Source organism: Bos indicus x Bos taurus, chromosome 3 (assembly GCF_003369695.1).
Source record: "Bos indicus x Bos taurus breed Angus x Brahman F1 hybrid chromosome 3, Bos_hybrid_MaternalHap_v2.0, whole genome shotgun sequence".
Lineage (NCBI taxonomy): Eukaryota > Metazoa > Chordata > Mammalia > Artiodactyla > Bovidae > Bos > Bos indicus x Bos taurus.
Genome location: NC_040078.1, coordinates 74,134,755 through 74,159,178, shown reverse-complemented (window position 1 = coordinate 74,159,178; position 24,424 = coordinate 74,134,755). Strand labels below are relative to the sequence as shown.

Genomic DNA, 24,424 nt, shown 5'->3' with positions numbered 1-24,424 from the left:
CTGCTATTTCCTTTAGAATTCATGTTAATGAAAGTTAAAAATATAAACTCTAAGCTTTTAAAGAATATACATCTGCACAGGAACCTACATTTATTTGCTAAGAACGGTAAGGACTCATATTTTCTTTCCCTTATTGACATGTCACTGTGATTTTGAATGTGTGAGGAATCTGTAAACGATGAAATTCTTAGTAATGCTTATATATACATTCTGTTACTATATTAAATATATTGAAATATTACAAAAAATGTAGATCTTACCCATTTATTTAGTAGATTAACTAGATGATCATTTAGCATGTTACATTGGAAAGAGAAAAAGACTATACATGTGACCACATACATGATACCTAATCTCCATAAAAATCAATTTCTCCATCTGCAAAATGAAAATGGCATGTATACTCTGTCAGGTTGTTTTGAGGAGCAAATAACATGCAATGTGTATAAAGCACCTACTGTGGTGATTAATAATTGTATTTTTCTCTCAGCAATGTCTTGAGGATGGAGCGATTAGCCTTAAAATGATTGTAGGTGGTAGATATCAATACCACACAATGTACTTTGGCTCCTAAAGGAAATATTGGTATAGGAACAATAAGTACTCATATGAATAAGGACAGCTCTAGATGATAAAGGATATCTATTTTATTGATTATTCAGGTTTGCCTGGGGCCTGCATTGCCAGCTGCAATAAGAGCAATTGTTGTTCAGTCACTCAGTAGCATCTGACTCTTTGTGACCCTATGCACTGCAGCACACCAGGCCTCCCTGTCCTTCACTGTCTCCTGGAGTTTGCTCAAACTCATGTCCATTGAGTCAGTGATGCCATTCAACCATCTTATGCTCTGTTGTCCCCTTCTCCTCCTGCCCTCAGTCTTTCCCAACATCAGGGTTTTTTACAATGAGTTGGCTCTTCTTATCAGGTGGCCAGAGTATTGGAGTTTCAGCTTTAGCATCAGTTCTTCTAATGAATATTCAGGGTTTATTTCCTTTAGGATTGACTGATTTGATCTCCTTTCTGTCCAAGGAACTCTGAAGAGTCTTCTCCAACACCACAGTTCGAAAGCATCAATTCTTTGGCACTCAGCCTTCTTTATGGCCCAACTCTCACATCCATACATGACTCCTGGAAAAACCATGGCTTTGACTAGATGGACCTTTGTTGGCAAAGTGATATCTCTGCTTTTTAATACTATCTAGGTTTGTCATAGCTTTTATTCCAAGGAGCAAGTGTCTTTTAATTTTATGGCTGCAGTCACTGCCCACAGTGATTTCGGAGCCCAAGAAATTAAAGTCTGTCACCGTTTCCATTTTTTTCCCCATCTATTTGCCATGAAATGATGCCAAATGCCATGATCTTAGCTTTGGAATGTTGAATTTTAAGCTAGTTTTTTTAAAATCATTCTCCTCTTTCACCTTCATCAAGAGTCTCTGGTTTCTCTTCACTTTCTGCCATTAGGGTGGTGTCATCTGCATATCTGAGGTTATTGATATTTCTTGAAAGAGCATACCTAGGTTCTTTTCAGAGTAGTCTGCCTGACTGTGAAAGGGTAGAGTTATCAGCAAGAGATACCAGGGCAGGAATTCTTTCTATTTTGATCTAGGACAGTTGGTGAATTACAACCTTATTGTAGGCAAGGACTACTTCGTAGAATCCCTAATTTTTGGAATGATTCTATGCAAATTGCATTTATTAAATAATGACTGTGGTTCCATTTTTTATGACATGGATATCTGTTAATCAGGAATTTTTATGAAGTCTAGATAGTCTGTGCTTTTGCAAAGTTGACAGAATCTATCTTAAAAGTTAAAAGTAACTTCTAGAGTTTTCTCTTAAAATATATTCAACTTATGCTATCACTGTTTGTTTGTCCATTTATTTATCTATTGGAAACACTGACTGTAGTTTGTGGATCCCTAAAGATTAATGCCAGATTCAGATTTAAATTGAAGAAAGTGGGGAAAACCACTAGACCATTCAGGTATGACCTAAATCAAATCCCTTATGACTATACAGTGGAGGTGAGAAATAGATTTAATGGACTAAATCTGATAGAGTGCCTGATGAACTATGGACGGAGGTTCGTGACACTGTACAGGAAACAGGGAGCAAGACCATCCCCAAGAAAAAGAAATGCAAAACAGCAAAATGGCTGTCTGAGGAAGCCTTACAAATAGCTGTGAAAGGAAGACAAGCAAAAAGCAAAGGAGAAAAGGAAAGATACACCCATTTGAATGCAGAGTTACAAAGAATAACAAGGAGAGATAAGAAAGCCTTCCTCAGTGATCAATGCAAAGAAATAGAGGAAAACAATAGAATGGGAAAGATGAGATCTCTTCAAGAAATTTAGAGATACCAAGGGAACATTTCATGCAAAGATGGGCACAATAAAGGACAGAAATGGTATGGACCTAAAAGAAGCAGAAGATATTAAGAAGAAGTGGCAAGAATACACAGAAGAACTATACAAAAAAGATCTTCATGACCCAGATAATCATGAAGGTGTGATCGCTCCCACTCACCTAGAGTCAGACATCCTGGAATGTGAAGTCATGTGGGCCTTAGGAAGCATCACTACGAACAAAGCTAGTGGAGGTGATGGAATTCCAGTTGAGCTATTTCAAATTGTAAAAGATGATGCTGTGTAAGTGTTGCACTCAATAAGTCAGCAAATTTAGAAAACTCAGCAGTGGCCACATGACTGGAAAAGGTCAGTTTTCATCTAATCCCAAAGAAATGTAATGCCAAAGAATGCTCAAACTACACACAATTGCACTTATCTCACATGCTAGAAAAGTAATGCTCAAAATTCTCCAAGCCAGGTTTTAGCAATATGTGAACCGTGAACTTCCAGATGTTCAAACTGGCTTTAGAAAAGGCAGAGGAACCAGAGATCAAATTGGCAACATCTGCTGGATCATTGAAAAAGCAAGAGAGTTACAGAAGAACTATTTCTGCTTTATTGACTATGCCAAAGCCTTTGAGTGTGTGGATCACAATAAACTGGAAAATTCTGAAAGATATGGGAATACCAGACCACCTGACCTGCCTCTTGAGAAATTTGTATGCAGGTCAGGAAGCAACAGTTAGAACTGGACATGGAACAACAGACTGGTTCCAAATAGGAAAAGGAGTATGTCAAGGCTATATATTGTCACCCTGCTTATTTAACTTATATGCAGAGTATCTCATGAGAAATGCTGGGCTGGAAGAAGCACAAGCTGGAATCAAGATTGTGGGAGAAATATCAATACCTTAGATACGCAGATGACACCACCCTTATGGCAGAAAGTGAAGAGGAACTAAAGAGCCTCTTGATGAAAGTGAAAGAGGAGATTGAAAAAGTTGGCTTAAAGCTCAACATTCAGAAAACTAAGATCATCCATCTGATCCCATCACTTCATGACAGATAGATGGGGAAACAGTAGAAACAGTGGCAGACTTTATTTTTTTGGGCTCCAAAATCACTGCAGATGGTGATTGCAGCCATGAAATTAAAAGATGCTTGCTCCTTGGAAGGAAAGTTATGACCGACCTAGATAGCATGTTCAAAAGCAGAGACATTACTTTTTCAACAAAGTTCCATCTAGTCAAGGCTATAGTTTTTCCAGTGGTCATGTATGGATATGAGAGTTGGACTATAAAGAAAGCTGAGCGCCAAAGAATTGATGCTTTTGAACTGTGGTGTTGGAGAAGACTCTTGAGAGTCCCTTGGACTGCAAGGAGATCCAACCAGTCCATCCTAAAGGAGATCAGTCCTGGGTGTTCATTGGAGGGACTGATGTTGAAGCTGAAACTCCAATACTTTGGCCACCCGATGCAAAGAGCTGACTCATTTGAAAAGACCCTGATGCTGCAAAAGATTGAGGACAGGAGAAGAAGGGGATGACAGAGGATGAGATGGTTGGATGGCATCACTGACACAATGGACATGGGTTTGGGTGGACTCCGGGAGTTGGTGATGGACAGGGAGGCCTGATGTGCTGTGATTCATGGGGTTGCAAAGAGTCAGACATGATTGAGCAACTGAACTGAATTGAAAGATCAGTGAACTTGAGTTTGTTACTTTTGTTTACAGTCATTGTATATAAGATCTATGCATGCTGATTTGCTCAGGTTGAGACAGAGCCCTTGTGAGTAGGAATTGCTATTCCCAACACTCTTTAAACTCTTGTTGCTGTTGTTCATCATGCAGTCCTGTCCAGCTCTTTGTGACTCTAGGGAGTACAACACACCAGGCTTCCCTGTCCCTCACCATCTCTATAATCTGAGCTAACTATATTTGTTGTTGTTCAGTCACTAAGTTGTGTCCAACTCTTCGTGACCCCATGGACTGCAGCACTTAAAGCTCCTCTGTCCTTCACTGTCTCCTGGAGTTTACTCAGATTCGTGTCCATTGAGTCAGTGATGCTGTCTAACCATCTCTCGCACTCATTTCTGCTTGTACTTAAATATGTTATATTTTTGTTTATTGTCTGTCTCCATGAGACCAGTGACTGCATCTATGGTTCTTACTGCTCTATCACCATGACCTAGATAATTTTCTGGTATGCAGTAGGTGCTCATACCAGAGCACCACTTCCTGAATGAAGTGGTTGATGAACAGCTGCCTCCTTTTAATAGCTACAGTCACCTGTATAGGTACACTGGGGAAGTGGAGCAGTTTCTATTGAGTTCTGTTTGCAAGACACTGGGAAAACATGGTACTGCGAACTGACTCAGAATGTTGGGCTGAAGAGGCACGTGTGAGCCCTACCTTTTCCATGAGCTGTTTGACATGTCAATTGATTTTTCTGAGCCTTGGGTTTTGGATCTGTGTGAAGGGGACGATAATAAACCTCACAAAGTTGCAGTAAAAATCAACTATAATAATACATGCCCTATTGTTATGGACTGCAAATGTTTGTTACTAGCATGGCATCATTAGAAAAAGCAAGACATTTAGCCAAATAGTTGTGCTCTGCCTATAAAAGTGATATGGATTTGGGTCAAATCTTTTTCCTTTTCTAGGTCTCAATTTCTTCCACTGGCAAAAGAGCTGTTATTAATGATCCTGAACATCCATCCCATCCAGCATGAAGTCCATGTCACTAAGGACTATATTTTCTTTTCATGTTCCTTCCTAAGGTTAGGGATTATGTAGGTGTTTCTTCAATTTCTAGGAAAATATCGTAAAAGAGATTTACTGTCAGGTGTTTGCGTCATTTTCGTTACCACATTAGGCATTATCCTACTTAGAGTGACAAGTTCACCATGTAACAGTGCTCGCGTTTTCAGTATTTTTCACTACGACAGCCTGCAGTGGCTACAAGGAGCACCTTTTCCCACATAGTTACTACTGTTGACGTGAGACTCAGCACATTTGACAGAGGTGGCTTGCTACGATGGCAGAAAGGGTGCTGAGTTATACAGGAGTCCAGCTTTCACACTCACATTATTCTGTCTTTGGAAAACGTGCCTTCCAGTCCCCACCAAATGTGAGAAAGAAAACTGCTTTGCTGTGTAGAACATTCTATTTTCAGAGACTCTGAGGAGATCATGACAGGCGTGGGCTGGATTTATGGGTGAGCTGTGCTTACCAGGTGGCATCTTAGGCTGATGAATCCCATGTTTCGTGTTAACACGTCTGGACTCTCTGCACAGTGATACCCATGCTTTCCTCCAGGAGGCAGGCACTGAGGGCCAGGGAAGCTGCTGCAATGCACTGAGAGGCTTGATACCATGCAGAGGATGCTGGTATTAGGAAGGGAAACCTTCCTTGGGCATCAACTTCTTATTGCACATAAGGGATATGGTACGACCTCTAAACCTGTTTCAAATCCTAGTTGGAGTTTTGTTTTGTTTTTTTGGCTGCACTACTTCTTTCTGGTGGGGCATATGGGCTTTCTCTAGTTGCCATGAGTGTGGGCTTCTCTCCAGTGATGCCTGGACTTATCATTGTGATGGCTTCTCTTACAGAGCGTGGGTTTTAGGGCACATGGGCTTCAGTAGTTGTGGTGCATGGCATGTGGGATCCTAGTTTCTGGACAAGGGATCAAATCATATTCCCTGCAGTGGCAGCATATCCCCTGCATTGGCAACCTTCTTAACCACTGGACCACCAGGGAAGTCCCCTAGTTGAAGTTACTGAACAGCAATTGGACATGAGGCTATTGAATTAGCAATGAATATAGATGGAAGCTACTCAGTTGGTGTCTGGATGTTACTCACTTAGATTTCAGTGAGATGGATGGAGTGATGAAGAAACTGCAAAGACCAATTAGAATTCAGGTACTTCATATTTTAATTAATTAAGGCTTGCCATAATCTCATTCCAATTTATAGGTCTAACTCTTTCTCATTTCTCCCCAGAACCTGTTCTTAGTTCCAACCAGTCAAACCTTATAGCCTTTAATAAGGCACATTGAATTTCTTCTGTGTTGCTTTGCTCATGTAATTCCTTTGGTCTATAGCAGTCTCTCTCTTTTGCCCTCATTTATCTAATTCCTGTACTTCTCTTAAGGCACAGATCCAATGCTGCCTGCCTCATTTGACCTCATATAAATTTCCTTTTTCTGAACTGTTACTGTATTTTAACTTCACTTGTTAGATTTAACTCCTTCATAGATTATATGACCCTCTGATATCAGAACATACTTTTGAAAAAACTTGTCACGACTTCTAATGAAACGTTAGAAATATAGTAAGTTCAAACAAATTTTCTTATTTATTGCTTGCCAAGGTCTAAATGATTTTTAACAATTGTTTTTTTTTTTTAAATCTTTAATTCAAATGAAAGCATCTTTGATCTCCCAAAGCTGTGTCTTTCATTGATTTTGAACTCTCTCTGTTGAAAATATGTGAAGATCCATGTAAAGAGCCTAGTACAGACCCTGGCATATGTTTAGCTTTATCATAGTCACCTTCACAGGCTTTGTTTCCAATGGCTCAGTTTATGTCAACATAGAATGTGTTTCCTGCTTCAGTTCAGTTCAGTTCAGTTCAGTTGCTCAGACGTGTCCGACTCTTTGCGACCCCATGAATCACAGCACTCCAGGCCTCCCTGTCCATCACCAACTCCCGGAGTTCACTCAGACTCACGTCCATTGAGTCAGTCCCCTCTAAACATACACACAGGCCCACACATCCTTCTCCAAGGTCTCAAGGAGAAAGGGTGGCCCTGCTTCAATATCTTCAGGGTTACTATCTCCCCCTCCCACTCCCCAGTGTAATACTTCTTTTTGATAGTATTATTTTTAGCATTTTCTAAATATATTTTTCCCTTTAATCAATACACTAACCTCTCTCTCCATAAATATTCCACAATTAATGGGTTGTTTACACTTAATAGTATTACAAATTTATTAAAAACCCTATTATCTGATCTGATGATTAATAATAAGCCATTTTAATGTATTTCTTTTTGAAATAATGGCAAGATCTTTCAATGGTTCTGTTTCATGTACTTTATAGAGTGCATTCAAAATAATTTGGTTAGGTATTTTTTCCTGTATGCTTCCTAATCATTCTTAATTAATTTTAGATGTAAACAGTGAGGAATCTTTTCTGTTTAAAGAAATGTTATTTACCACAAAAGTAGTGCATGCAACAGCTGGTTGAAAAGAACCCAAAAGGAAGAATTATGACATTATAAACAGAAAGATTAAATTTTTTTTTCATTAACTTGTTTTGGTTCTTGAAACTAGTTTGCATTTTCTCTTGCAGTTAATTGGAGGGTGGGAGGTAGAAGGACTAAGCTCTGTTAAGGGTGTCTGAATACTGGTGTCAGATCCATTTGGAATTTTGGCTCTGTGTGCATGCTAAGTTGCTTCAGTCGTGTCCGACTCTTTGCGACCCCATGGACTGTAGCCCACCAGGCTCTTGTGTCCATGGGATTCTCCAGGCAAGAATACTGGCGTGGGTTGCCATGCCCTCCTCTGGGAGATATTTCTGACCAAGGGATCGAACTCACATCTCTTATGTCTCCTGCATTGGCAGAAGGGTTTTTTTTGTTTTTTGTTTTTTGTTTTTTTAACCACTAGTGCCACCTGGGAAGCCCACCCATTCCCTAACTAGGTGATCTTAAATAATTTAACTTCCCTGGGCCTCAGTTTTCTCATATATAGAATGGGTATAACATGAGTGCAACCTACCTTGTAAGGTTTTTATGTTTTTTTAAATCAAATAATGTTTGCAAAAGATAGCGCAATGCCCTGGAATATAGTAAGCACTTACTGCAACCTTGGAGTGATTGCATCAGCTAGAAGAAAACTGCTTATTTCTTAGTTCATCAATAATTTCCTAGGCAATTGTTTTGCCTTGCCATTCTCTGTAGCTTTGAATTCATTGGAGCCACATTAGCTATAGTTCTTTGGAAGTTACAGGGTTGGGACTTCAACTGTTGTCCCAACACCTGGAGTTGGGGTTCCCTATGAAAACTGGGCAGAAATGTGTGCAGGTTTAGCCATAAATAAGATTATGCAAGAGACAATTCATGCTGTGTAGTGTCTTCTCGTTTACTTGTTCTGTGTTCATGGTTGAAAATGTCCATGTGCCTGGGTGCAGGTACAGTTAATTCTAAATTTTCATTCATTCAGTTCATAGACACAGCTTTAAGCAGAAGCTGGTAACTGTAAGTTATACAGATAAATGACAGGGGCAGTTCAGTCAAAGAATCAGGAGGTCTAACATGGAGTAATCTTTTATTCATGTATTTATTTATTCATCCAATAATTACTGAGGAACTTCTGGGCACTGGTCTAAGTCCTTGGAATATGCATGCACGCATGCTCAGTCACATCAGTCATGTCCAACTCTTTATGACTTCATGAACTATAGCCCACCAGGCTCCTCTGTCTGTGTAATTCTCCAGAAAAAATACTGCAGTGGATTGCCATGCCTTCCTCCAGGGGATCTTCCCTACTCAGGGATCAAACCTAAGTCAAACCCGAGTCTCCTGCAACTCCTGTATTGCAGGTGGATTTTTGTTTTTTACCACTTGAGCCACCAGGAAGGCCCTTGGGATATATAAGTCAACAAAATGAAGATAGAACATCTTGCTTAAGGTCTGGGAGAATGGGGACACAGTGAAATCCTAAGCAAAGTATAAGAAGATAGATGAGTATTCAGAGGGATCTGCCTTAGTCTGGGGGTCATGCAGGTGCCCTTAAAGGGAATATTAGTTAAGCTGAATAGGCAATAGCATGAGGCAACGAAGTTTGTTTTGGGGAGAGAAAATAGGCATGAAAAAGCACAGGGGGCTTGCAAGAGTGTGCTGAGAATCAGGGCCTGTTAGGCAGGCTAGCATTTTGTCACCCCTTAAAATGGATATTTAAAAACTATTCACTCAATATTTATTTCTTGGGGCCAGGGAGAAATTGATTTTTCTATTACAAAAATTATATGCAAAACACATTCACTTAGTAATTCACTTCAGCAGGGTCAAAGCAGAGTCGATATTGTGGAATTATTCAGTGAAATGTTCCCCATTTTCATCTCTCTCTTCAGTTTGTGTGTGTTTTGAATCACAGAGCTTCTTGGGAGGTGTGTTAAAAATGCAAAATTTAGATAATAAAATAAGCTACTCATCCCAGATAAACAGCACTATGCCACATATTATTTGGTTTTGGAAATTCAACTTACTGCCGACTTCTAGTTATTTTGCAGAAATATGTTTTGCAGAAATACTTATTAACTTAGTGTATCTGGGGAACAAGGAGAATATTTTTATTTACATTTGTGGGAGCTAACTCTTTATAGGAGCAACACCAACATAAACAAAGAGTTAAAGACCCAAGTTAGCAAACCAGTATTTCCTGGTACTCCAGTGAGGTGAGTACCCCAGTAGGTCCAGCCTCAACTTAAACTCTTGGTGGCTCAGATTGTAAAGAATCTGTGTGCAATGCAGGAGACCTGGGTTTGAGCCCCGGGTCAGGAAGATCCTCTGGAAGTGGAAATGGCAATCCACTCCAGTATTCTTGTCTGGAGAATTCCATGGACAGAGGAGTCTGGCAGGCTACAGTCCGTGGAGTTGCAAAGAGTCAAACACGACTGAGCAACAAACACTACTTAAATTCTTAAATAAGTTAAGGATGACTGAAACACGAGTGTAAAGGAGAGTGTGAGACAAGACTGAAAAGGTAAGTGGGGTCCTGTTATAAAGAGCCCCGTATGTCATGTGAGGAGTTTGCATTTTGTATATAAGAAATGTGAAACCATTGAAGCAGGTTGACACAGCAAAATTTTTGGTTTAGAGATTTTTGTGTCAGTGTGAGTCAAAGCATTGGAGGGAAGTAAGACTTGATAAAGGAAGATGCGTCAGTAGACAGTTTGGATAACTGAGGCGAGAAACGATATTACATTGAACTGAACGTCTTCACTTTCACTTTTCACTTTCACGCATTGGAGAAGTAAATGGCAACCCACTCCAGTGTTCTTGCCTGGAGAATCCCAGGGACGGGGAGCCTGGTGGGCTGCCGTCTATGGGGTCGGACATGACTGAAGCGACTTAGCAGCAGCAGCAGGAGGTGTTAGTAGAGTGTAGGGAGTGTCTCAAAACATGAAGCATAGTTACATGAAGTCTTAGAAGAGGCATTATCAGCTGAACTCTTGGCAAATAACAAAGCATCATGTCCTAGACTAGAGTTCAGGGGCAGGACTCCAGTCCATGGTCATAGGGCACCAGTGGTAAAAGTGAGACGAGGCTTAATTGGCAAGGGTTTGTGGACCCCCCTGATTAAGACAGGGGTCCTGGCAATGGACCTGTTATGCCAAGAAGAGACATTATTTTTATTTTTTTTTCTAATTTTATTTTATTTTTAAACTTTACATAATTGTATTAGTTTTGCCAAATATCAAAATGAATCCGCCACAGGAATACATGTGTTCCCCATCCTGAACCCTCCTCCCTCCTCCCTCCCCATACCATCCCTCTGGGTCGTCCCAGTGCACTAGCCCCAAGCATCCAGTATCGTGCATCGAACCTGGACTGGCAACTCGTTTCTTACATGATATTTTACATGTTTCAATGCCATTCTCCCAAATCTTCCCACCCTCTCCCTCTCCCACAGAGTCCATAAGACTGTTCTATACATCAGTGTCTCTTTTGCTGTCTCGTACACCGAGTTATTGTTACCATCTTTCTAAATTCCATATACATGCGTTAGTATACTGTATTTATGTTTTTCCAGACATTATTATAAGAAAAGGGATGTGAGAAAAAGAAGAGAGATATACATAGAGAGGAGCAGTTCAGTGAGGATATGGAATTGTGAGGACTCTCAGTCTGAGGGCCTTAATTGTCATACTTGTGTATCAACAGCTACTTAGAAAGAATTTGAGAGACTAGGATGCTAATAGCTGATAATGGCATAATGTTTTACATATTCAGTCTTTGCCTCTCTCCAATTCATTTTCTGCACAGCAGCTGGAATTCTTAAACAGAAACCTGATCATTCATTGCTCTACTTAAAACACACTTCAGTGCCTTTTTGGATAAACACCAAGGTCTTTCTTATGGTTTACACAGCCCTGACTTCTCAGTTCAGTTCAGTTCAGTCGCTCAGTTGTGTCTGACTCTTGACTACTCCTAGCCCTTGTTCAACTTCTGGTCTCAATTTGAGGCATGCTCTCTCACCCTTAGGATTCAACTACTAGAGGTTTTTATTTTTTAAAATTCTAAATGACATTCTATTTATTTCAAGCCTCCAGACTTGCTGTGTGCAATGCTTTAAAACCCTCCTCTTCTCATTTACTTTTTAAGTTCTGGTCTAAAAGCTGCTTCATCAGAGAGTCCCTATTACAAAAGCCCCCTATTGTACAGTCTCACAGCTTTCTCCATTTTCCTTTCATACCCCTTATGATTGTAATCACATAATTATTTTAGAAATGTTTTACCATGTCTTTCTTCATGAGTAGACTGTAGACTCCATGCAAAGGGAACCGTGCTTGCTTATTTATTGTAGTATATCTTGTGCCAGCAGAGTGTCTGACATATATAAATCATCAGTAAATATTCGTTGAATGAATAGTTGAATCCTTGGGTTATTTTTAAGTACCCTGGTGTAGCTGTTGTTTAGTCATTAAGTTGTGTCCACTCTTTTGCAATCTCATGGACTGTAGCCCGCCAGGCTCTTCTGTCTGTGGGATTTCCCAGACAAGAATACTGGAGTGGGTTGCCATCTCCTCCTCCAGGGGATCTTCCTGGCTCAGTGATAGAACCTACATCTCTCATGTATCCTGCATTGGCAGGTGGATTCTTCATCACTGAGGCACCAGGAAAGCCTCAAGTACCCCGTAGCTATGCCTTAATTCAAAGCATTTTTTACAATTTATTATTTTTTAATTTAAGGATAATTCCTTTTTCGAAAATTTTGAGAAAATTGAGAATTTTGTTGTTTCTCTGTCAAACATCAACAAGAATCAGCCATAGGTGTACATATGCATCCTCCCTCTTGAACCTCCCTCCCCATCCCACTCCTCTAGGTTTATACAGAGCCCCTGTTTGAGTTAACTGAGACATTGTGATAGTGCTGAAGTCATCAGGAACAGAAACAAGTATCATTGAGTAGGGATATACCTTCCTCCCATCCCTTACATTATACTGTTTAGGCATTTTCCTACTTTATAGCAGAATGTTTCTTTAATTGGGCAAAGAATAAGATAGAAAGGACAGAAACGTACCTCAGCTGGTGTTTTGAGGGAGAAGGGTGGAGCGTAGAAAAGCTAGGTCACCTCTGTTGAAACCTCTCTGAAATCCCTAAATATAGATATTCCTAAGCAGAAGGACAGAGAAGGCGATGGCACCCCACTCCAGTACTCTTGCCTGGAAAATCCCATGGACAGAGGAGCCTGGTAGGCTACAGTCCAGGGGGTCGCTAAGAGTCGGACATGACTGAGCGACTTCCCTTTCACTTTTCACTTTCATGCATTGGAGAAGGAAATGGCAACCCACTCCAGTGTTCCTGCCTGGAGAATCCCAGGGACGGGGGAGCCTGATGGGCTGCCGTCTATGGGGTCGCACAGAGTCGGACACGACTGAAGTGACTTAGCAGCAAGCAGAAGGAAGATGTTTGGTAGATATTTTGCTAACATGGATTCTGTTTTTTTTTTTTTTTTTTGAGCTATTAATTGAAAGTTGAGGTGTTCATTTTTTTCTCCTTGAAATTTTGTCTTTTCTGTCCTCCATTCAAGCAGACAACACATTTCATGCATCCTTGCCACATGAAACGTCTTTGGCAGGGTTTCCTGGCTTCTGTTTGCCCACTGAGGATAATAAAACTTGAAGAGAGCGGAAATTGGTATCTCTATGTGAAACCAAGAGAGACAGAAGGTTTGCCAAAGGGAAAAGAGCTTTCTCCAGGTCTCAGGGATGAAACAAGTCTGCTGATTCTTGAACAGAGGGGATGCTTAGGTCCACCCTGGAAGTACCCAAGGCTGTAGCAGGGCTTCAGGGGAAATCTCCAGGCAATAAATCAGGTGGGTTAGATGCCAAGCTTAGGGTCCTAGCTTTGTTAAAGAGCCCCTGCTCTACACGTGGCATGGAAATGACACACTGGTGGACTTGATGGGATCGTGTGGCTGCAGCAGAATGTAGCTGTTAACAAATGTGAACAGGTACCTTATGATCAGTGTTCTAAAGCCCAGACCTGGAGTAAGACATTAGAACCTCAATACAAACCTGGGGGTGGGAGAAAGTCTGGAATTACCTGAAGTTGAATTTCTCACAAACTCAGTGTGACTTGGTTCTCAGAATAGAAATTAGATGATTTACAAACAATAATGGAATGTGGTTTTACTAATTTATCTGATTAAGATTCATACTTGCTGCATGAAGCAAATGAACAACAATAACAACAACAAAAGCTACGTTAGTCTTTTCTTCCTATTGTCAGGGGATGGTTCATTTTTATTTAAAAATTTTAAAAGTTCTGAGTGAAATGTGCAAGGTATTTCAAAGAGCTCAGCATTAACTATCTACTGAACTAACTGATCTCATCAGCAGCAGACAGCTCTTAATGGTACCTTGACAATTAAGACTAAGAAATAAAACCCATATCTCACCTATTCTGATAGTCACATTGTGCTGCACTTGTCTGTGGGGGCACTCTTTATCTGGAAGGAAAAAAGTAACACTGAGCACCAAACAACAGAGTTGATCTATTTTCAGCAAAGAGTGATTATCTCAGTGAAGCACGTATTACCTTAAATAGAGGAAGGCAGGTACAGTATGTGTTTCCCATTTTAGGAAGAAAATGCAAAGGCAATAGGTCTACTGTAAGAGGATCTTGATTTTGGGCTGGCAATACCAGCTTGGGTGGAGAACTGATGGCAAACAAAGTGAAATTTGGAAATCAGAATGTTGGCTACTTATTTTGTGCTTTGGTATTGAGACAAGATTCCTCTATGTAATCATTTTTGTTTGTGAATTATCATTCATTCCATTTTTTCAATATTTATTGAAGGTTTCACTGTGGGCTAGGCTTTGGAGACACATAAATTAACTTCAGAAAGTGATAGTACATGTGCAAGAATGATTGTGACACAAGGCAAGTAATAAGTTTGAAAAAGACAGGGGACAACAATACTTCCTTTCCTCTGTTCTCCTCTTTTCCCTTCTCTTCCCTTTACTTTCATTTTCTTTTTAAAAATCAATACTTGCATATGTAATGTGTAAAAGTTTTATAAACAAGTAGGAAATACTAGGTTGACAATGTCAGCCTCTGCTGCCAACACTGGGTGTGGACACTGAGGAAAAAATTTAGGGCAAAGAAAGTGGGATCTGTGAATTTATGGGGAGTAGTGTTTCCCATAAATTTGAGCAAACTCCAGGAGATGGTAAAGGACAGGGAAGTCTGAGATGCTGCAGTCCATGGTGTCACACAGAGTCAGACACAACTTAGCAACTAAACAACAGCAATATTTGCCAAGACAGCCAGATGTAACTTTTTTTGCATGTAAAAAGCCACTGAAAAAGGCTGAGATAAGGAAAATTAAAGAAAGCAGTGCCAGTGGTGTGTTGGTGATTCTTCACATTTATGAAATACACTTGTCAGTTACTTAGGAATTTTGTGAGACAGTTGTTAAACTGTTGGTAGCTTGAAATCAGCCATGATGGAAGTATTTACATCATCAGTTCAGTTCAGTCGCTCAGTCATGTCCTACTGTTTGTGACCCCATGAACTGCAGCATGCCAGGCCTCCCTGTCCATCACCAACTCCTGGAGTCTACCCAAACCCATGTCCATCGAGTCGGTGATGACATCCAACCATCTCATACTCTGTCATCCCCTTCTTTTCCTGCCCTCAATCTTTCCAAGCATCAGGGTCTTTTCCAATGAGTCAACTCTTCACATGAGGTGGCCAAAGTACTGGAGTTTCAGCTTAAGCATCAGTCCTTCCAATGAACACCCAGGACTGATCTCCTTTAGGATGGACTGGTTGGATCTCCTTGCAGTCCAAGGGACTCTCAAGAGTCTTCTCCAATACCACAGTTCAAAAGCATCAATTCTTTGGTGCTCAGCTTTCTTTATAGTCCAACTCTCACATCTACACATAACTACTAGAAAAACCATAGCCTTGGCTAGATGGACCTTTGTTGACAAAGTAATGTCTCTGCTTTTTAATATAATGTCTTGGTTGGTCATAATTTTCCTTCCAAAGAGTAAGCGTCTTTCCATGGCTGCCATCACCATCTGCAGTGATTTTGGAGCCCCAAAAAATAAAGTCTGCCACTGTTTCCACTGTTTCCCCATCTATTTCCCATGAAGTGATGGGACCGGATGCCATGATCTTCATTTTCTGAATGTTGAGCTTTAAGCCAACTTTTTCACTCTCCTCTTTCACCTTCATCAAGAGGCTCTTTAGTTCTTCTTCACTTTCTGCCATAAGAGTGGTGTCATCTGCATATCTGAGGTTATTGATATTTACATCATAGCAAGAAGCAAATGCTACAAATCACAACTTAAACAAAAAACAGTGAATTTCTCTACCAGCCTACCAGTAGAAATGACAACTCCAAGATTCTTTCACTTTCCTAGTGGGCAAAATTATGAGTATTCTGTATGTGAACGTTTAAAGGAGGCAATATGATAGTTGAGGATATACCAGAAACTGCAGAACTATCCATGGGTACCAGAGTAGCAGGAAACTTATAGACCTGAAAAGAATAGAGAAGGAGGACATACTGATGAAGCCCATGTAGCCCACCCACCATATTTTTTGATCATCAGGAATAAGCCAAAGACCATTAGATAAGTGGATAATAGTCATTTGGGGAAGGAGAAATTTTCAATCCTTATGTTAGCCATTGATAACATTTTCCATGGTGTTTTCTGTTAAATAAATTTCATACTGCCATTCTGTGAGAAGGCATGGTATATAAAGGTAGCAGTGTTTTCACCCTATTATTTTATAATGTGGACTTGACTTATATAATAGTATCTACATTAGCTCAGTCAGTAAAGAATCTGCCTGCAATGCAGGATACCTGGCTTTGATTCCTGGTCAGGAGATACCCTGGAGAAGGGAATGGCAAACCACTCCAGTATTCTTACCTGGAAAATCCCATGGACAGAGGAGCCTGGCAGGCTACAGTCCATGGGGTCACAAACAGTCAGACACAACTGAGCAATTAACACTTTCTTTCACTATGTTTTATTTACTTATTTATATCTGTACACTTGCACGGTATGCAGGCACAGTAATAATCATGTAAATGGTACAGGAAGGCACAAAAACAAAAATAAAAGTCCTTATTTTCTAACTTCAGTGGGATGTTTCAGTCTCATCCTGAGACTATTGACTCTATCACCATATCTACTTTTAATGTGCCACACTCTCCACAAGACTTTAGTTGTTTTTGTTCAGAAATAACAATAAAGATCAAATCAGGGGCTCAACATAGAAATTTTAGTATTTTGTATAAGAGTTGGGGATACAGCATGTCAATGAAGCCACGTGAGGTACAGAGCAGAAAATATATATATTTTTTCTTTTTAAAGATAAGATAATTTTATGATTTTTTTAAACAAAGTTTCTATATAAGCCCTAATATGAGATTTTAAAAATATAATTTCTTCTTTTTCTAGCAGTTTTAATTAGCATATTGTCACACCAAGCAACATTTTGTCTTATTTTTATAAATCCTTTCTTATCCTATTTTTATTCCCTTCCTCAAGTACCTTAGAATGTATTACCCTAAACCATTCCCCTCATTAGCATTTTAGAGGACGGACTCTATGAGAAGTAAAAAATATTCTACCTTTTTTCCTGAGAAATTATAAAGAAGGTATCAGTTCAGTTCAGTTCAGTCGCTCAGTCGTGTCAGATTCTTTGTGACCCCATGAATCGCAGTACGCCAGGCCTCCCTGTCCATCACCAACTCCCGCAGTTCACTCAGACTCACGTCCATCAAGTCAGTGATGCCATCCAGCCATCTCATCCTCTGTCATCCCCTTCTCCTCCTGTCCCCAATCCCTCCAGCATCAGAGTCTTTTCCAATGAGTCAACTCTTCGTATCAGGTGGCCAAAGTACTGGACTTTCAGCTTTAGCATCATTCCTTCCAAAGAAATCCCAGGGCTGATCTCCTTTAGGATGGACTGGTTGGATCTCCTTGCAGTCCAAGGGACTCTCAAGAGTCTTCTCCAACACCACAGTTCAAAGGCATCAGTTCTTTGGTGCTCAGCTTTCTTCACAGTTCAACTCTCACATCCATACACGACTACTGGAAAAACCATAGCCTTCACTAGATGGACCTTTGTTGGCAAAGTAATATCTCTGCTTTTGAACATGCTATCTAGGTTGGTCATAACTTTTCTTCCGAAGAGTAAGCGTCTTTTAATTTCATGGCTGCAGTCACCATCTGTAGTGATTTTGGAGCCCAGAAAAATGAAGTCTGACACTGTTTCCACTGTTTCCCCATCTATTTCCCATGAAGTGATGGGACCAGATGCCATGATCTTCGTTTCCTGAATGTTGAGCTTTAAGCCAACTTTTTCATTTTCCTCTTTCACCTTCATCAAGAGGCTTTTTAGTCCCTCTTCACTTTCTGCCATAAGGGTGGTGTCATCTGCATACCTGAGGTTATTGGTATTTCTCCTGGCAATCTTGATTCCAGCTTATGCTTCTTCCAGCCCAGCGTTTCTCATGATGTAAAGAAGATATAGGCAGATCCTAATGCTGGGAAAGATTGAAGGTAAAAGGATAAGGAGGCGGCAGAGGATGAGAGGGTTAGATAGCATCACTGACTCAATGGACATGAATTTGAGCAAACTCCAGGCAACAGTGGAAGACAGAAGAGCCTGGTGTGCTACAGTCCATGGGGTCACAAAGTCAGACACAACTGAGCAACTGAACAACAACAAAGGCAGATGACATCTAATTTAAGTGGAATTGTAAACAGAAGACACCCGCGATAAAGGATGTCTTTGAGATTTTGCCTAAAAGTAACTTTTAACTTTTTATTTCTATGGAAACTTCAGTCAGTACACATCTTTTGTGTCAGATAGTTTTGCTTTTGAGTTACAAATGATATATACAAATAATTATTAGCTCAATGTTATTGTATCAGTCTAAGATTTCAGTTAGAGAATGTCAGATAGTACATCTCAGTAAATGCCAAGAATCATCAGAATGTTTTCAAACCCGAGAGTTTCAAGTGGAACAATTTATGCAAGCAACACTCCCTAGTTCCACAAGACTCAACTGAAATAGACAAGAGCACATTGCATTACAACATATTTAATATTATGTTTAAAATTTTGTTTAAATATTCTGTAATTCCTTTACTAATAATTGCAGAAATGTTTGGCCCATTTCTAATAGTTTTCATCTTCACATAAGATTAAAACAGAGAGGTCATCATTTTTTAGCAACAGGAAATTTCAATTCAAATATCTGTTCTTTTATATACAGAATATGAATATATGAAAGGAATATATTATTTGTGTATATTTATGTATATATCATATATCAATGCATAGTATGCCTATACTCCCAAATTGTTAATTTGTATTAATTGAATGATTCTCCCAATATAAAGCTACAATTACCTTATTCTTGTGACTTAGTAAATTTAGCTCAAAAAGATACACAAATGTAGAATATAGTTTTGCCAAAATCTTGATGAGGTTGACCAGGCATTGAGCTTTCTGTTTTTGGCCACGATCAGAAATTTGTTCTTAAGATTTTGTGGTTTATTTTATTTTTTAACTTTACAATATTGTATTGGTTTTGCCGTATATCAACATGAATCCGCCACAGGTATACACGTGTTTCCCATCCTGAACCCTCCTCCTTCCTCCCTCCCCGTACCATCCCTTGTGGTTTATTTTAAATGCTTCAGCACCAAAGAGATTCCCAAGAAATTAAATGCTTTCAGGTTGACCTTGTAAAATTATAATCTCTTGTTTTGCATGTCCAGTTAGCATCAGAACTTGTTTAGGAGAGATGCTGCCATTTCAGGGCCTTGTGAGGTCCTGCATGGATATGTCCAGGTTCATTCATATTTCACGTCCACGAAAGACTGCTGGCCTTATTTTCAGTCTTCTGGGGCAACTTGCTATGTTCTTTTGTACCAGTTTTCAGCATATAACTGTTCCCCCTACTCCTTCCTTTTCTATATTCCTGATGCTAGAATTCCTGATGTTTTATTAACTATAATTCATTTTTAACTGCCTTGTGTAATATGTTTTATCTCTGCTAACTATTATCCATTTGATAACCCCTCCTATTCAGTCTAAATAGAAAAATGTTTAGATAGATATGTCTGAGAAATTGACATCTGTAAGTTCATTTCCAGGATGATACATGTCTCCGAAGAGTACTGAATTGTAATGTTGTCAAAATAATTCATCTAAAGAGGATAAGCAATTTATTCTCATGGGCATAATTTTATTTAGAAGAGATGATTCTCTTGGACAGGCCCAAGTGAGATAAGGAGGGTACTGACAATGTACTTGTTTTCTCTAAGTCTACAAATCTTGGGCAATAATTTTCCTTTATCTTTTCATACATGTTCTTAATAGGTGATTTAGAGTCTCAGTGTGAGATTGCCACTTCTTAATGAAAATGGGTGGATGTTTATCCCTACAATAGAAAGTGAAATGATGTTTTAAAACAGGGGTTGGCAAATTGCAGACCGTAGGCCAAATTTTGCCTGCAGGCTGCTTTTGTATGGCCTGTGAGATAAGCATGGTTTTTACATATTTAGACTTGTAAATACACGCATACACACACACACAATACTATGCAACAAGGATCATATTTGGCCTACAAAACCTAAAATATTTACTCTCTGGCCTTTTATAGAAAAATCTATAAGCCTTCAAGTAGCTGTAATAAAATGATTTTTTTAATCATAAGTCACATAGATAATGTTTTCTATGTGACAGGTACAGGAAATTTTGTGTGTATTAACTCATTGCAATCTCAGATAAAGCTTAAATGTATTGAGAGTTAAAGTATCATCCTCATTTTGAAGAAAACTAAAGGCAGTTATGGACTAGAGACTATACTTATAACCACTATACTATATGGCCTGAGAATCTGATCTGTCTCATGTGGTTGTTTTGGGGGGTGGTATGCATGTGTATGTGTGTGTGAATCCTTCTCTTGACACCAGTCTGCAATTAGTCAAAATAGGATGGTTATGTGATTGGCAGAACACTGTTTAAACATAGGACAGACTATACAAGTTTCCTTAAGCATGTAAAGGGCAAAGCTACTGCTCACAAATTGGCTGTACACAGCAGCACTTCAGCTGGATGAGTAAGACCCTCTCACTCTCAAATGCCCATGAAATTGGCTGCCTACTAATACTACTACTTAGTCTGGGTGATGACTCTTCAGGACACTCGTCTTGACAACCTTATACTTGTTTTATATATAGTTGGTCCCTTATGACTGCTTTCTCTAGAGATTTGTGCTATGTGCCTCTCTGCCCAGCATTTGAAAATACTGTAATTGTTAGCACTCCCAAAGCATCCCTCAGTGCTATTGTAGGAATGGAGAGATTAAAGGTAAATTCTAGGCTTGCCACCGCCATTGGCAGGTTTTAGGCTTCAGGCCTGCCTGAAGCATATTCCTGCAATAGCCACTTTGCTATTCTTTCTGGTAGCTTTTCTTCTCTTACTCTTGGTTTCTCTACCTATAAATTCAGGAAGAGCTTTTGATTTGTTATGAAAAGAGTTTCTATCTCTATTCCAATTTTCTCCTATGCATAATCTAAGTTCTGGCCTCCTCAATTATTATTTCTTTGTTGATTTAGTTTTAATGCCTTTGGTTTTTCAGGTATCTGTTAAAATCTTTACCTGTCATTATACATTCAGTGCCTTTATAAATTTATTCCATTTATAGATTTATAGCGTTATTTCAAGAGGACTTTGGGGAGGAGAGGAGAAGTAAACATATGTATAGGCTCCATCATTTTGAACTAGAACCTTTCAAAATTTATGTGGCAAGAAAATGCATTGGGGGATATACTGATAGGTTTCCTTCCACTTCATGTTTTATTACAGTTCTCCTCCTATATTTTGGGAGACTTCCCATCAGTCTTGGAATAATGAAAATAAGACTCCAAGAAGCAATTCTTCATTTTAAGTTCAAAAATCCATAGTGGAAAACAAAAAACATTTGGGCAAATATATTATTTTCTTGTCCGTAAATTGGGTAGGACTCCATGCAATGGGAAAGAGAAGATTAGAGGAGCTATGTGGACTGGCATGATGTTAGCCTCAAGAGATCACCAAGCTCTGTCCATGCCAGACATCTCTGTGACTATTTCTTGGGAGATGCCCAGACTTGTGTTACTTCTGTACATCATCTAGTCTCCATTCCAATGAGTGGCATTCGTTGCTTAGACTGAACAGCTATTAGGATTTCCTTTTGTCCCCATTGATGAGGATCACCCATTGACAGCTGTCATCAGGGTGCTTGCTTGTCTTCCAGCAAGGCTGAATCCTTGATCTTTTTTAGACTTTAAATGACGTAGACAATGTGAATGGCCTCACTTTCGTGGCCTACCATATTTTTTACTCAAAAAGTGGTGGTGTTCTATACACCTGGTGAGGAAATGGTTGAGATGTGTCTATCAGTCAGGAACCTGGCAGGAAATAGTTGAGACACTTAATTAGATATTTTAAGAAGAGTTTAATTATAAAGGTTTGGACAGATTTAGGAGCACCAACAAACATAGTACTAAACCCTATGGCTAGTTACAGTAGGGCTTTATCTTTGTAGGGGCTGATGGGTCAAGGAGACAGAGTGGCTCCCAAAACCTAGAAAGGAGGGATTATTAAAAAAAAAGAAATCCAGTCTTTTTTAAGCTTATTTGACTAATCTTTTTTCTCATGTAACATCTGTTATCATTTTGTGGAACTTTGGAAAATACTGGTATAGATGTATTCCTGCCTAATAAGGTAAACTAAATGACTTTTCCTGACAATATTCCTAATTTTTGGTTCTACGAAATTTTCAGAATTGAACCTGTCATCCAATAAGTTCAATTAAAAAACAGGCTTTGCTAAACTTTAATTTTCGGAGTTGTTATTCTGTGCTTTGTAACTGCTCTTTATTGGAAAGTAAGGAACTGTGGCACAGAATTAGTCTTAATGAAGCAATTTTCTAATTTCATGTTATCTTCTGCTTTTCATATTTACCTATGGTTTGCTAGAAACATGGCTTAGAGGAAAATTTAGAACATATTACTAAACACTTGGCTGTTGCAGTGCTTCATATATATCAAGTTCTGAAAATATATAACAATTTCATAAATATCTTTGAACAACAGTACTGTGTAGTATTAATAGAGAAGAATAATTCATTTTAATTTCACAGGGCATATGTCAGCACATGACTTTATGCAAAATAAATTGTTAAGTTCAAGTGGGAATTGAGGATAAAGATTTTGGCTCTTCTGACTTTTGTGACTAGATTTGAAATAAGGTGGGTAATCAATGGAGGTGTGTGTTAGGGGATCAGAGGCTCTTTGGGCAAAAATTCCACCAGTTACTTCTTCCTTAATATATGAATTTTCTGCACACAGAGAGTTGATTTAAGATCTTTCAGTATGTTTCTTTTACTGTCTGTAGTCTAAACAAGAAGTTTTATATTTTGTATTTTTCATTTCATTTTCTAGATATTAAATTACTCCTTTGCTCAGAAAGGTCATTTAAGAGGGACAGCAATATATCACTTCACTGATACTTATCATGTAAGTAATACATTTACTGTCATGGGCATCTGTCAGTTTGAGGAGAATGGATTTTGTTCTTTTCTATTACTATAGAAAGTAGAACATTTATTTACCTACCCTAGTCCACCGTATGTGAAATATCTAAGATTCTGTTAACTCTTTAGACCACAGGGGTGCCAGATTACATGGTAGTTTAGTTCAGTTCAGTTGCTCAGTCGTGTCCAACTCTGCCACCTCATGAATCCTAGCATGCCAGGCCTCCCTGTCCATCACCAACTCCCGCAGTTCACTCAAACTCACGTCCATCAAGTCGGTGATGCCATCCAGCCATCTCATCCTCTGTCGTCCCCTTCTCCTCCTGCCCCCAATCCCTCCCAGCATCAGAGTCTTTTCCAATGAGTCATCTCTTCTCATGAGGTGGCCAAAGTATTGGAGTTTCAGCTTCAGCATCAGTCCTTCCAATGAACACCCAGGACTGATCTTCTTTAGGATGGACTGGTTGGATCTCCTTGCAGTTCAAGGGACTCTCAAGAGTGTTCTCCAGCACCACAGTTCAAAAGCATCAATTCTTTGGTGCTCAGCTTTCTTTACAGTCCAACTCTCACATCCATACATGACCACTGGAAAAACCATAGCCTTGACTAGGTGGACCTTTGTTGGCAAAGTAATATCTCTGCTTTTGAACATGCTATCTAGGTTGGTCATAACTTTTCTTCCAAGGAGTAAGTGTCTTTTAATTTCATGGCTGCAATCACCATCTGCAGTGATTTTGGAGCCCCCAAAAATAAAGTCTGACACTGTTTCCACTGTTTCCCCATCTATTTCCCATGAAGTGATGGGACCAGATGCCATGATCTTCGTTTTCTGAATGTTGAGCTTTAAGCTAATTTTTTCACTCTCCTCTTTCACTTTCATCAAGAGGCTCTTTAGTTCCTCTGCACTTTCTGCCATAAGGGTGGTGTCATCTGCATATCTGAGGTTATTGATATTTCTCCTGGCAATCTTGATTTCAGCTTGTGCTTCTTTCAGCCCAGTGTTTCTCATGATGTACTCTGCATATAAGTTAAATAAGCAAGGTGACAATATACAGCCTTGACGGGTTCCTTTTCCTATTTGGAACCAGTCTGTTGTTCCATGTCCAGTTCTAATTGTTGCTTCCTGACCTGCATATAGGTTTCTCAAGAGGCAGGTCAGGTGGCCTGGTATTCCCATCTCTTTCAGAATTTTCCACAGTTTATTGTGATCCACACA

At 39.4% G+C, this 24,424-nt stretch overlaps 1 long non-coding RNA gene across 1 annotated transcript in view; it reads left to right on the top strand.

Annotated features, from left to right (window-relative positions):
• LOC113890504 overlaps nucleotides 1-23,186 on the top strand; it is a 121,819-nt gene extending 98,633 nt beyond the window's left edge. Inside the window, exon 4 of the long non-coding RNA XR_003510509.1 lies at nucleotides 23,117-23,186. This is a non-coding gene — a long non-coding RNA (uncharacterized LOC113890504). The remainder of the gene's footprint in view (nucleotides 1-23,116) is intronic.
• The last annotated feature ends 1,238 nt before the right edge of the window (nucleotides 23,187-24,424 follow it).